Genomic DNA, 12,490 nt, shown 5'->3' with positions numbered 1-12,490 from the left:
CTTGGGTTAAACATTTCCTTTTTTCTCTTCTGATTTTCTTTGCTTTGCTTCCTTTGTGCTCTCCTTCTCACCCTTATTTTTATTAGCTCTCTTTTGCAATTGTCTATCCCAAGTTTTATGGTATGCAATGAATAAAGCACGTCATTATTTTTTATTTATTGTTCTTCTCCTTTTTTTTTAAATACGTCTACTAAACCTCCCGATAAACTTCCTGATGATAATATCACAAAATTATTGATGATAGATAGAAGAGGTGACTCAAATGTCATCAAGGAGAATAACACCCTTCATAAAGATGCAGAAATTTGTGGGAACTTAGATAATAACTATAAATGGGAGACTTTTGTGCACACAATGGATAATGCAGAAAGTTTGTGCTTTAGAATAGAAAATGTTAAACACATTGATATTTACGATATAGCAATGAAGTATGGTTTGAATGAAAATGCAATGGCGGGTGCTAATCCTAGATATAGCCTATTGTCAACTTGTTTTTATACAAGATTCCCTATAGGTATTAAAGATCGAATTGATGACTTGAAAAAACATAAGGAGATGAAAATAAAAAAATACTGACGGTTCATTAGAGGAGGTCAGTTTTAAAGGAAAAGGAATTGATAAGATGAATATTTATAAAAGGAAGAAATTGATTGTAACACTTATTAATACTTTCAAAAGAGTAAATGATGCAAATAGCTATAGGTTTAATTGGTTGAATCAATTTGGTAAAATTATAGACCATTATCCAAAAAAAAAAAACAATGGATGATAAAGCGGAGGGGAAATATAAGAGTCATTTGGAAATTTGGGGAGAGAGTGACTACATTGTGGAAATTGTATCTGATCCTTTGCCTTTACCTCAAATTGTACCAGTTCAAGGAAGTTTAATTAAGCATATGTTTTGTGGAGTGGAAAAAATGAAAGATGTTAGTGAGACCCAAACTGTTTTAGAAAAAGATGAAGTTAAGTCTTCTGGATTAAACAATGAGCGGGAAATGAAAATGTTATACAAATACAGACCTAAAACCCGGATAAGGAAACAAATGTTCTCTTTTAAAATGGAGATAAGGCGAATGACGGTGAAGGTAATAATCCGAAAAAAAATACAAGCCTCATGTGGACGCCCATACAATTCCAGACCGTCATACTCGTGCTTCCTCTGTTAAAAAGAAGTAAACTGGATAAAACCCTTTCCCTTGTAAGAGAGAATAAACAGTCAAAGATATCTAGGTTTAGTCCTTATTGATTGATGGTTGAACGCTCATGTTGTCTTTTTTTCCATTTTATGTTGATAAAATGAAATTTTAAATTAAAAAAAGTATTAAGGGAAAATACAATTTTTGTGTTTTTGTTGTCTTTTGTTACTTTTACATTAAATAAGATAATCCGCTAGAACAAAACTCAAACAAGGCTTTATTTTTTTAAATCTATCAATTTGAATAAAGATCTGAATTCTTTATATTCTCTTAATCGTAAACAGACCAGAATCACAGATTTTTATTTGAACTCATTATCCAATGATTTTAAATCGAATATGGACATTAAAAAATACTTTCTTTTAACACTAGGGAAGGAAAATATAGGGAGTAGAGGCATAATTTAATGAACCATCTTCTGTGGACAAATCCAGAAATTATGTGTCTTCAGGACATAAAATCAAAAGTTTCATCCTTTAGCTATTCTAATTGTTCTCTTTGCCATCTATAAAAGTTTGACGCCCCTTTTTACTAGAGATAAAGACAGTAGACACTAGTAAAGAAACAAGTTAATGATGCTATTTTTGTAAAGAGTTACTCCGGGAAGAGTGCCTGGAATAAAATACGTATGACCATCAATGGTGATATTTTCTGTAATTAATGCATTTGGACCAAATGAGATGTCTACTCCTTCTTAATCTAAAATTAATATTATAAAGAAAGACCTGTTTTCATATATATTGCTGGGAGAATTAAACATTGACAGGTTGACAAAACAATATCCAAATTCAAAATGTTTAGGGGAGCTTTGTGTGAGGTTTAATTTGGTAGACATCTTAAAAAATCACCGTCCAGATGAGAAAGTATCTTAGGAAAGAAACAAAGAGTCTTCTCGGATTGAAATGGCGTTGATGACCTACTACCTAAACAAAACTGTCGACAGAGCAATATATATACCTGAGCCAGTAACTCATCATAAACTAATAGGCATCAGCTTCTATTGGCATTTGAAACGGCTTTATTTATGTAATCAAGATGGATTCTTGGCGAAAAAAACTTTAGAGTAAACATTTAATAAATGTTTTTCAATATTATGAGTCAAAATTCAACGCAAAGCAAGCAATATTTGTTCTATCTCGAGCTATCTAAACTTCTGCTTCATATTTTTTTTCAGGATAGGAAAAGCAAAAACAAATATATCAAAACGAAATAGAAAAATTATAACATTTTAGCTTCTTTTTAATTGAACCTTTACGACAGATCCTGTTAATTCATTTAGAATAGCAAAAATTGTCAAGAAAGTAATGAAAGACAGAGTTATGGATGAGAATGATTCAAACAAAAGACATAAAAAATTTCCAGAGAAACAAATACTCAAATTCTGGAATAAAAAGATTATTACTAATGGAAAAGTAGTTACGAGTCCAAAATATATTATAAAATATTTTCATTCGGGATTATCATTAGTAGTCTAAGTTGCAAGGATTTTTCCCCCTAAAAGTGTGGATTAATCATGAAAAATTTTAATGCTAACAAGGCAGTCGGCCCAGATGAAGTTTTCTAGAGAGCTTTTTACCAAGGGCCCGGATGAAATAAGCCCTTTCTGTATAAATTTGTATCCTTTCTGGATCAACAAAAGGAAGAATAGTTTTGATTCCTAAAAAAGGAGATGGGACGGACATTAATTACTGGAGGCCTATTACTGTATCGAATGCCTCTTACAGAATTTTATCGTGTGTTTTGGCTTTGCAAATGGACCCCATATTAAATAAAAATGTTGGGATGGCTCAGAATGGCTTCTTGAAGAAAAGGAAAATGTACAATGTGTCACGAGACATCGAAGCAGCTATCAAATCAGTCAGTACTAGACAAAAATATGAAGCTTTTATTAGAGTTGACTTTAGTAAGGCATTCGATTCGATAAATCATTGTCATATTTTTAAGGCTATTAAGTAAATTTTCCCCAAAAAGTGTTTTAATCCTGTGATGGCACTATTATATAATGTTTCATCTAACATATTATTAAATGGAGAAAAAAATGAATCAATGTATCTGAAAAAAAGCTACTGACAAGGTTGCCCAACCGCGCCACTTCTATTCATTGCAGCCATAGAAGAATTAATTATACATATTTTAAAAAAGTGCGGTGGGTTTAGTATTTTAATGACAAACCGCATCGGATCAATGCCAATGCAGATGGTGTCCCTTTAACAGTAAAAGCTAATTCTGAGTCACAGCTTCTTAAAAGAATCAATATCCTATTGCTCTTCTTCGAAAAGTATGAGAAATGATCTGGTCTAAGGCTCAACAGGTAAAATATCTCGATTCTTTATCTGGGTACTTGGAAGCCAAGTGAGGATCAAAAAGTAAGAAGTTGCTAAGTCAAAAATAAAATTGAGATGTTGGGCATGATTTAGGAGCGCTCATAATTTGAATTGGCATTCTATAAATTGTGCTATTTACCAAAACCTCGACAAGTGGAGAAATTTTAATCTTCAGAGAAGAATATATCTATATAACACACAATTAGTTCGCCTAGTTATATATAAAGCCTCTGCTTCGTCTCAATTTTCTATAAAGGGGATGAAAGAGGAACAAGAGTGGCTTAAAAAGCTGTTTTGCAAATGCTATTTAACTCCATAAAAAGGCCTAAATCAATCACTGGAGGTAGAATTGCACTTTTAGTGAATATTATTCCATAAATTTATTTCAAAAATTTTATCAATAGGTCAAGGAAACTGGACGTTGAATAAAGGAGACAGGTTTCACACAGAGAGTTCTACCATAGGCTCACGATTCGTACTGACCTCCACAACGAGAAAATTGCTGCTCACTCCCCGGTATGGTCTACAGCTCAACTCATTATTTGGGCATATGTTCCTTTATTCACTGGGGATTCTATTCTGGATATAATCCGAGACAAGAAGCTTGGATTGCAGGACCGTCAAACTTCTGCAAAGATTCGTCACCATCATCATCAAGGGTCTGGAAAATGGACCTTTGGAATTAATCAAAGCTTCTATACTCTTTTGATTATCTCAAAGGAAGAAGCAGTCTCCACAGAAGTCTAAAGCCATTGATTTTGCTTTATTAGACTCTAAGGCATTAATTGCGGAAAAGCTTGCATTCTATGAACCAAAATACTGTTACGAACATGGGAAAACATTTATGCCACCTGTTGCTACATATACCACACTAGACTTGAAAATCCTCAAAGCTGGTGAAGCCTCCTGGTTCCAGGCACCAAAAGAAGTGAAACTATATCCCTCAGTATTACTCCAATATAAGAAGCTACTAAAGTCAATCCTAAGTAGTTTTACAATTTGTAACCCGGATTCTTGATTGCTAGTATTTATTTTGGGTTCAATTCTTATTATATAGTAATAATTATGGATGTGATTTATTAATAAATTTTTTTATATTATTATTATTAATACACTTCATTTTTTTAAAATTTAAAATCTATGACACTTAACTCACCCCCCCCCCCCAAAAACTGCTTGCGTGAAATAGGCTATTTTGTGTTTTTCTTTTTCAACTTGCCTCTTTGATAGAAATTTTTGAGAGTTTTTATTTGAAGCAATACATTTAAACTATAAAGATTATTTATGTATATTTGTTTACGTAATTTTTTGGTTCATATAAAGGGAACAGTGAATAAATTAAAAAAAATATTAACTAATTAATATAACAATAGTGAGAATAATTTGTAGTGTAATGTTCAAACAAACAAAAAACAAGCATGGTTAAATGAAAAAAGATAATAACTTAACGAAAATCTCCTAAACAATTAAATTAAAAATTAATCCCATAAGAAAATTCAATTTCCATTCATATCGAACCTTACTATCACTTCGTGGGATCTTAAGAGGAGTTTGTCCAGACTAATGGGTATGCACGAGTTAATACTTCTTGTGGCGGAGATAATAAATAGCAGCTTAGTTATAGAGTATTCTATTTTGAAGTGAAATCTATGTTTAGGTGATTACATTATTAGCCAATCCCCAATCTTTAATTCTGACTTTTAGTATTTCCACTAAAAATCCTTGGTCATCTGTACAATGTTAACCACTTTTGAGCAATCCCAAAATCGATGTCTTGAAGTCTCTAAACTAGAGTTACAGAATGTGCAGTTTCTCTCTTTATCTTAGACTTTCAATTTATTTGTAAAAAGGATTAAAGAAGCCATCTTGTGGCAGAACCACTTCTCTTTTGAGTCCATGAAAGGGTTGCAAATTTTTTTTTTTGAGTTTTCAAAACATCTTCTGAGGGTTTACAACCTAATTTATGTAAGCGTTTACATGCCAAATCAGCGGAGGCACCAACAATTTGGCTTTTGATGGATTTCTTGCAGACACTTGAAATAGATATAGATTCTAGCTCTATCTGTTATCTATATACTGTTTCACATGAAAGAATACATCATATATCTACATAAAATTGTTCATTTACTCTAGAGACTGAATAATCTTACTTTAATTATTTTTTGTGTATCATATTTTTGCTATATCATCTATGTGAATTATTAATTTATGATATACATGATTTATAGTATTGTGCTTAAGATGACACTTGATATGTTTTTGAGCTATTAAAACATTCTGAAATTGATTAATTATCGAAGTGTCATAGCTATATCTTTATTCTGTCTTCAAATTTAACACTGGGTTATTCATAAGTTTAAGTTTATTCGATAATTAATAAAACATAATTATATGTAGGCTACTAAGAAAACACTAAAAATAAAATTGATAGTTAACATATCTTAGTTCATTGTGTAAAAGTTACGTATACAATATGACTACCGTGTTATCTTATAAATTTAATGAACAAGGGTGTAAAGAGTTGTATTTATATTTTTTTCTGGAACTTTTGCCCATGCTTCTTCGATGTCATTGCAAAGGGATAACAAGCTCTGATAGGAATGGTTATATGAAGAATGGTCCTAAGACAAGTGATAGACAATATCTTACAAAATTTTCGAAGGGAAGTTTTCTTGTTTTATACAAAGACTTTCTGTAGAAAAAACTAAAAGAAATTTATCACTGGAGCTTGGAACTCCTGCTCAGACTATCAAAGATAAGCTTTTTTTTCCAAGGTTTTTTTTTTTTTTTTTGGAAGGTAAATAAATATTTTAATTTTCTCTCTTCACTAAATTTAATGCAGAGCTTTGCGATAAATTTCCAAAAATTATTGGACCCTTAATTGTTTGTCTCGATAATAGCTTCTGTGAGTCTCTCACCGTAGCCTACTTTATTTCATTACAGACAAATCTATGCATTAATGGCTCTAACATTCTAATTGGTGACGCCATGTTAGACATTGATCGTTTTTGGTGCAGATAAATTCTTAAATTGTACCTTTTCGATATTCCTGTAGGTCTTTGCTTACCTTCAACGACTACTGTTTGAAATGCTATAATACAGCTAATAGTCTTACAAAGCTTGCAAATTTTATATTGAGTGGTATTAATGCTTATCGATCCACCCATCTCTAACCAATTTGTAATGACAATTTGTATTCATTCTAAAGAGCTTCATCCCTCTTCCTTAATGCATAATGACTGAATGAGGGATTTTTTGTTAACCCGTTTATATCTTGTTGAAGTCGATTTAGGATTGAGTTTGCGCCAATTATATTGCATATTGTTAAATAAAGCGCTGAAAATATTTGAGTCATCTATGAAAGCGTTAAAACTTATGTATGGCCCTGTATACCCAAGGGAATTAAAGGGATTGAGAAATATCTTATTCCATATAGAATACGCCTCATTTGATAAGAATTCATTAGTTTAAAAATAATCTCTCCTCTACGGTCTAAAGAATTCAATATTTTTTTCTACAGCTACTATTTTAGATTATTATTTAGATATAAAATATAATGGTAAACTGTTCACTAATGCTTACATATAGTTTAATATGTAACAACTATTAAAGACCAATAGAGATTTTTATGTTTAGAATATGTACTTAATATATATCTGTGTGGGGAAGGATAAGCATTCTAAGAAAATACTCTTGTAAAAATTTGAAAGAAGTATACTTTTGTTAATACTTAATGCCCCCTACATCAAAATGAGAAGATTTATTTTGTACTATTTTATTGAGTGAATAGAATAAAAAGAAGGAGCATTCTATTAAATATTTATTTGCAATGAGCGTTTAATTTTAGTTAACTAAAGATGAGAAAGCGGTTTTTTTTTCATGTGTAAGAGTTTTAGTATTAAAAAAGTTCAAACTAGGGATATTCGAGTGGCCTTCATTCAATGAACCTGAAGCTATTTTTAATACCAGTATGTGTAACTATTATATGAACAATATTGTTTAGAATAATGTATGAAGAACCTAAAATTGCTGAAAATTAATATTTCATAAACATCAAATGGCACAGTAGAAAGAGTGATAAAGAAACTCAAGACTTCTACTCTTTTTCCATAGTCGTCATTAATAATACCAAATAAACCTTAAAATAATACTCTAAATTAAATAAAAAGGATGTTTTTTATTGGAAACTTTATTTTGAATCTCCAGCTTTGTAGAGTTGAGCCTAAAAGTATTCATAATCTTTAAATATTTCCAATATTTCCTATATCGAAATTCTTAAAATATTGTTTATAATTTTATTTTTATTTATGTTTGTGATAATAATTACTATTTATTGACTTAAAATATAAACTTCTTATATAAAATATTTTTTTATGCCTCGAAAACAATTTTTGTTTGTTTCGAAAGTATTCATACACCTCTAAAAATGTAGAAATAACAAACATATTTTCCTTTATTTTTTATCATGGTGAAGTTTGGAAAGATCAAGATAATTTTTGTTTTTTAACTTTATTCATTCTTGAGAGATTACATACACAAAATAAATAAATAAACATTTTATTTTATAATTAAGTCTCTATAAAGAACGTTATCCCAATAAAAACAGTTATAACATTTGAGACATCAAATAATTAATGCAATTACCTGAGTAAAATATATCTATACTTTTTTGAAATTATTGAAAAAGATGACATAAAATGCATGGTTTTTAAATTGAATAGGAACTAAATTGTGAAAAAAATTGAGGAACAAAAAAATATTGGAAAAATAAAATTAAAAATCTAACAGCAATAAACAAAATATGATAAATGGATTCATTTTGAAGTTTTATCAAACTGCGAAGCATTCAACGCAAGAACTTTACACTTTAATCTTCAATCTGAACAAGAGGGATAATATCTTTTTAAATCTCCAGCAGTGCTTCATGCAGTTAAACCAATATTAAGAATCTGGATTAAAAATGATGAATATCTTGCTACAGCTCCAATCTTTATTGTTCTAAGATTTTCTACCCTGATCAGCTCTAATTTTAATTTTTCTGCAATTGCAGCTTGAAATACCATGTTTAAATACTCAACTTTTAGCTTTATTGTTTTTCGAAGGGAGTCCAAATAACAATAAAGGGGTGACAAATTTATCTGTAATCCTGTGGACATTCCATGTGATAAATACTCTTAAAATTTTTGGGGCAGGGCAACTGGCAAAAGTGTGAATTTTTAAATTAAACATTTTACCGCTATCCTTAGAGGGAGGATTGAAATATACACAGCCTGATGAAATTAGAAATTCGGTGGGAAATTTTTTCCCATCCTTTATGTTCGTGATTAAGACCATAATACAGTATGTCCATTCACAAGGTAAATCTAGGGGTTAAGGGAATTCTATAAAGTAGAGATCAATAATTTCCTTGAACAATCTTCTGAGGTATAAAAATGTGATGAGTCAATTTCTTGCGTCAGTCTTATTCATCATTCAACTTGACCAATATCAAGGAGTATAGTGAGGACATCTCACAGCTTGTAGTCAATTCCCATAATTACTGTGACAGCTACAAAAACAATTCCATCAAGTTTTCCATCCAAAATCATCTGTCTAAGCTGAGTTCAACACAAGTGATATATGCAGTCCAAGAGGTTCATAAATCCAACAACAATTCTCAATTCCATTCTGCAGAGGTTGAAAGCAACATAAACTTTGTTTAAACGATCAAATGTGCAAAGGGGTTTGTACAAGAATAGGTTCTTAGTTTTGTGCAAAGAAAGACTCCACTCCTCAAGAGTAGGTACATAAAGGCTAGGCTGAAGTATGCTTATGGCCACAATAAGAATGAACTCAACTTATGACGCACTGTCCTGTGGTCAGATGAGACAAATGCCCTACTTTGCAATATTACTTATTATTGATAATATATAATAATGATATTTTGTTAATTTAGTCCAAATAACGAATAAATACATTTATTTTTTAGTCAAGAGTAGTTTTTGATTAACTAAGGATATTTGAAATGAGTTTTTAGATCCAACATGAACATCAAATTATGTTTTCTTGCAACTTTTGTGAGGGAGAGAATAGTTTTGGCCTCAATTTTTTTTTCTGATCCCGTTCCACAATATTTAACTCCATAGCTCCTTTTTAGGGGTTGAAGGCCAACCAAGTTGTTAAATCCTTGAAGCCCCTATTAAAGTTCATTATTTTTCTGGTGGTGTTGCAGGTAAGTATAAGAGCTAAAATACTAAGTCAGTCTTTCTTCTTTAAAATAAAATGATACGCCCCAAGAGGTATTAGTTTTTGTAAATTATGATGATAAGAAAATAAGAGAAAGGCACAAAAAATAAAAATTATGAAACTTCATAAATTGTAATTTATTTTAAAGTATTATTTTGCACATAAGTAATAAATGTTGGTGAGTATTGCGAATGTTCATATAAAGATAAATATATCACCTGTTGAATCTTTTTTTACGAGTTGCAGGCAAGTCTAAAGTCTTTGAGTTGAATTTTGAGTATTTACACTACAAGAGTAATATAGTTTGAAATCGAAATTTTTTTTAAAGTACGTATTGTTATAATTTCTTATTATTCTTTTGAAGTTTGAACAAAATAAGGGCAATTTTCTGCCGAGCAATTTTCCTTCATAGCAATTTTCTCCAGGGCCGGATTCCGGACACGAAATATTACTTTAACTTTATATGACCTGGGAATATTCTTTGAAGTAAACATACATAAAGTGTCTTTCCTTCTCGGTGAATGACCGGGTTGCAAACCTACGGACATTAAGTACAATGAAATAAAATCTTGCAAATGTGTTGTCAATTGATCTAGGTCGTTATATTTTATTATAGTTTGTTTATGCACAAAGGATGGCTGAACTAGAATGTACAAAAATAAAAGGCAAGTCTTCTTTTATTAATGATAGAGTTCACGTTAATTAATACTCCAAGTTTTTCTACCTAACCCTGTATACTTTTCAAAATATAAAACTTTACTTCCCCTAAATATTCGTTTCAAATATGATGCTGTATGTATCGATGAACAACTATAATGTTTTTACTATTATAATTTATGCATTCAATTTATCATCCGCAATAATTCATTTTTTTTAATTTGGTAGACTGTAGACAATTTTTAAATAATTATCAGTGTAATAAAATATATCCACATCTTGACTAGAAATGTGCATCTTTTCACTTCAAGTATAGTCTAAAGTTGTAGTTTACTATACTTTGTGTGAAATTTGATTATGGATCTCTGGATTTAAATCTCTGGTAAAATGTAAATCGTGCTTTCCACGTCAGCTCAAAGAATAAATGTTTTCCAACTATCATACAATTGTTTTTGATATAAACCTCAACCTCATTTTATAATAAAAAACAAACGCTTAAATCTTTTCAACGTAAGTATTAATATTTTATAACAAATGGTATCTTTATAGAGGACACATCAAGTCTATACTCCTATTTTCTTTTTTCAACAAAAATAATTTTGAAAGATGATAAATAATTTTTATTCTAAAAGTTAAACTGATTTACATTTAATGATTTCGAATTTATAAAGGAAAAAATAACGATCCATGTTAAATATTTCTGAGGTATTGTTGCACGTTAAGGTGATTCTTCATAAAAAAATATATTCATTTATTTTTATGTCTTAGCTAAAGTACATCTTTAAGAAATATTGATTTTTTAAAGCTATAATGTGTTTACATACGTTGGTTAAAAATGACCCTTTTGTACACTGTTAACTTTGTGTTTGAATACTTCCATTTATACTCTTACATAAAAAAATCAAAATGATTTTAAGATGGATATGGACAAAACGCTACATCTAATCCATGATGATGAAAAATCAATAGTAAATTATTCTGTTATTACCTTAAATTTGTAAAGTCATTAATATTTAACATTTACCAAAATGAACAAAAAGGAAATAATTACAATATACGTCATTTTTGAGCGAGATATAAAAGATTGTAAGCTTTATTCACTTATGTATATATTGCTTAAAATAAACGATTATAAGATTGCAAGAGTTTATTTACATTTATATTGAAAAATTAACAACTCATTGTGAATAATTTGTAAACAAGTCCTCATAAAAACATATTCTTTTTTTTAAGTAACTGGAAATACAGCCAAAGTTTAATATTTCAAGGATTAGGTCAATAAAAAAACTAAAAAGATTTTTGATAGGTCTACTTGACTTCAACAAACGAGGAAATTTCTCTTATCTTTTGTAAATAAAGGTTGACAAAAAAAAACAACTTGGTGGATAATTCATGAATAATTAATCACAAAATTTTTTCAAATGGTATATCTAAATTTTTATGTGTTATATAAGTTTACTTTGAGATGATTTTTTTTTTTACATTATTTTGTGCCCACCCATTATATGAGTAATATCCAATTAAACTTTCACAGTCTTTTACATTAGGAAATCAATGTCTTTTGTAAAAAAAAATGTGGATGAAATTCAACTATATATGATGTAAATGTTTCATAAATTAGTAGTACGTTCATGTCTTAAGTCAAAAAAAAAACCTTACCTTAAATAAAAAAAAGGATTTGCCTTTTTGATTTATTAATCCTATGTTAGTTTATTTGACAATTTGATAATTTTCGATCAAGGCTATTTTTTATTGTTGGTTAATACATGTTACTCTTTTCACTGTATTCAAAAAGACTATATTTTCTGTTTCAAAGAAAAGTAAAAATCGTCATAACGAAGAATCTAAAAGAAAAATCGTAAAGGAGGCGTCGGAGGAACTAAACTGTAGCGCTCAAAGAAATAATCTTGTAAGACTTTTCAAGCAATCATCTTAGGGGACAGAGAAACAATAAAAATATAAAACCAAGGAAATAATGGTATTTAATACAATTAAATTTCCAAAGTTAATTGATAGAATAACTTTATTTTGTCCTTACGTAAGTAAAACTCTAACTATTTTTTCACTTGTTACCTCAATAGCAACAAG

General features: G+C 29.7%; 1 protein-coding gene across 1 annotated transcript in view; it reads right to left on the bottom strand.

Moving 5' to 3' along the window:
- LOC121118991 (FMRFamide receptor-like) overlaps positions 1–12,202 on the bottom strand; it is a 72,030-nt gene extending 59,828 nt beyond the window's left edge. The window contains exon 1 of the mRNA XM_040713599.2: positions 12,062–12,202. The gene's annotated coding sequence lies outside the window, so the exon portion shown is untranslated. The remainder of the gene's footprint in view (positions 1–12,061) is intronic.
- Positions 12,203–12,490: the final 288 nt, after the last annotated feature.

Source organism: Lepeophtheirus salmonis, chromosome 5 (assembly GCF_016086655.4).
Source record: "Lepeophtheirus salmonis chromosome 5, UVic_Lsal_1.4, whole genome shotgun sequence".
Classification (NCBI taxonomy): Eukaryota; Metazoa; Arthropoda; class Copepoda; order Siphonostomatoida; family Caligidae; genus Lepeophtheirus; species Lepeophtheirus salmonis.
Note: the sequence above shows the minus strand (reverse complement) of the source record. Positions and strands in the feature narration are given on the sequence as shown.